Here is a 2,195-nt window from a genome sequence, read left to right on the forward strand (position 1 = left end):
CCACTGAAGCAAAGACACAATGAAAGCATGTTAACCCACTCAGGATAACAAGTGCAAAGGCAGAGAAGGCTGTTAGAACAATTTATTCACTCACTGCACTGATTCTAGGAAAATCTACCTCCAGACTTCCTGCTGTGAGACACACCTTATTTAAAACTGTGGAAGGAAGAACAGAAGTGAAGGATGTAAGAGAATAAAGGAGGGACACAAAGTTTTACATATGATTACAAATATTAAATAATATATATATATATATATATATATATATATATATATATATTTAGGCTTTTCCTTGAAACAAATGGTTTAAAAACGTGAATCTTATAAAGATTTATGTGTGAATATTGAAATATAGTGTTACACAAAAGTGAAGCATTTGTTAACATTTTGTAGCTTCTTGACTTGTGTGCAATCACAAAGTACTCAAAAATTCTTTGACCTTTCAACCAGACTTTACTGTTTGTCTACATCCAGTATGAAGACAGACACCTCTTGGGGATAATCAAAGTTGGTTTTCAGAGTCTGATGAAGGAGCCAGCTTTCATGTTTATGGTAAAGTTTCTCTAAATATTCAAAAAGAATGACTTGTTTTTCATTTCTTCCATATATATATATATATATATATATATATATATATATATATATATATTCATTCTACCTCAGCATTTCTCTGGAGTAGCTCAAAGATAAATTATTCTATCCAATTCAAGGCTTTGGCCAATCTGGCTATTCATCCACTCATACCAGTCTCTCTCTCTCTCTCTCTCTCTCTCTCTCTCTCTCTCTCTCTTTCTTGAGACAGGGTTCTCTTTGTAGCCCTGGCTATCCTGGAACTCACTCTGTAGACCAGGCTGACCTTGAACTCAGAAATCTGCCTGCCTCTGCCTCCCCAAGTGCTGGGATTAAAAATGTGCGCCACCACTGCCTGGCTCACTTATGCCAGTCTTGATATATTCTCCACTCTGTTTTATTCATGTACTTGGGTTCATACAAGTTAGATACAAAAACATATCTGCCACTATACACAGATGGTTCAAAAAATAACACAGGTTTCTCCGCATCTTTGAGCTTGCCATTGAGAGAGACACGCTGAGATTTGATCCGGATGAGACAGGTGTGTGTTTGGAAGTTAAAAGAAACACCGTTCAGGTTTCTCATTCCTCATTTGAAGAACATTCCCATGGCTTCTCTGAGACGTTGTCAATTCCTCAAATTTGTCTTGAGTATTCTGCACATTGCACCACTTGGTGACAGGTTCAGGAACCACTTCCCAATCCTCACAGACTTGCTTTAGGATAGTCACAAATGACTTCTTGGCAGGGGTGTTCCCCTCTATGGAGACCTTGATGCAGGTCCCCTCAGAGCTGGTGGAGGGAGAAGGGCAGAGCCTCTTAAGTGGGGTGGTCATGCCTAGCTCGAGACTGCTTGGACTCGAGGACAGGACCTGCAAGAACAGGACAGCAGGTGGCTCGGCATTTCAGCTTGGTAGGACCCACAATTTGACTTTGGCAATAGGAGATACAGGCAGCTGAGCGGGCCTATAAATTAATGTGTTTTTAAAAATATCTTATGCTGATAAGGAATTTAAAGTTGTTTTGTTAGAATATATTTTTTATAAGCTGTTGGCTTAAAATGTGATATAAAGCTCTAATTTATTGGTTCTTAAAATTATTTTTATCGTAATTAAATTGTTAATGTTAGGAAACTGGACTGCTGGTATCCTGACAAACAGAAATTGGAATTACCCACAAAGAAGGCTGGGCCTGTTAGAACAATTTATTCACTTACTGCACTGATTCTAGGAAAATCTACCTCCAGTCTTCCTGCTGTGAGAAATTCAAACCTTACTTAAAAATGGTAGGAAGTACAGAAGTGAAGGATTAAGAGAATAAAGGAGGGACACAAAGTTTTACATATGATTACAAATATTAAATAAAAAATATATATTACATATAAATATATATACATATATTTCCACACAATTTTTAAAACAATTCTACCATGAAGTTTAATATAACAATATTTCAATATTTATTCTTACATGCATATATATACACGATACTTATATATTATTTACTATTTTTTTTACTTACTTGTTTTTATTAAACAGCTATACCTTGATTTAAAATAGAACCTAGTCAAGTTTGTATATATGAAATCTGCCAACAAGGAGATACTGTATGATCTGTGTTCTT

General features: G+C 35.9%; 1 pseudogene; it reads right to left on the reverse strand.

Moving 5' to 3' along the window:
* Positions 1–412: 412 nt before the first annotated feature.
* On the reverse strand, positions 413–1,408 carry LOC110315822 (annotated as a pseudogene).
* Positions 1,409–2,195: the final 787 nt, after the last annotated feature.

This window comes from Mus pahari, unplaced genomic scaffold, assembly GCF_900095145.1.
Source record: "Mus pahari unplaced genomic scaffold, PAHARI_EIJ_v1.1 scaffold_4366_1, whole genome shotgun sequence".
Lineage (NCBI taxonomy): Eukaryota > Metazoa > Chordata > Mammalia > Rodentia > Muridae > Mus > Mus pahari.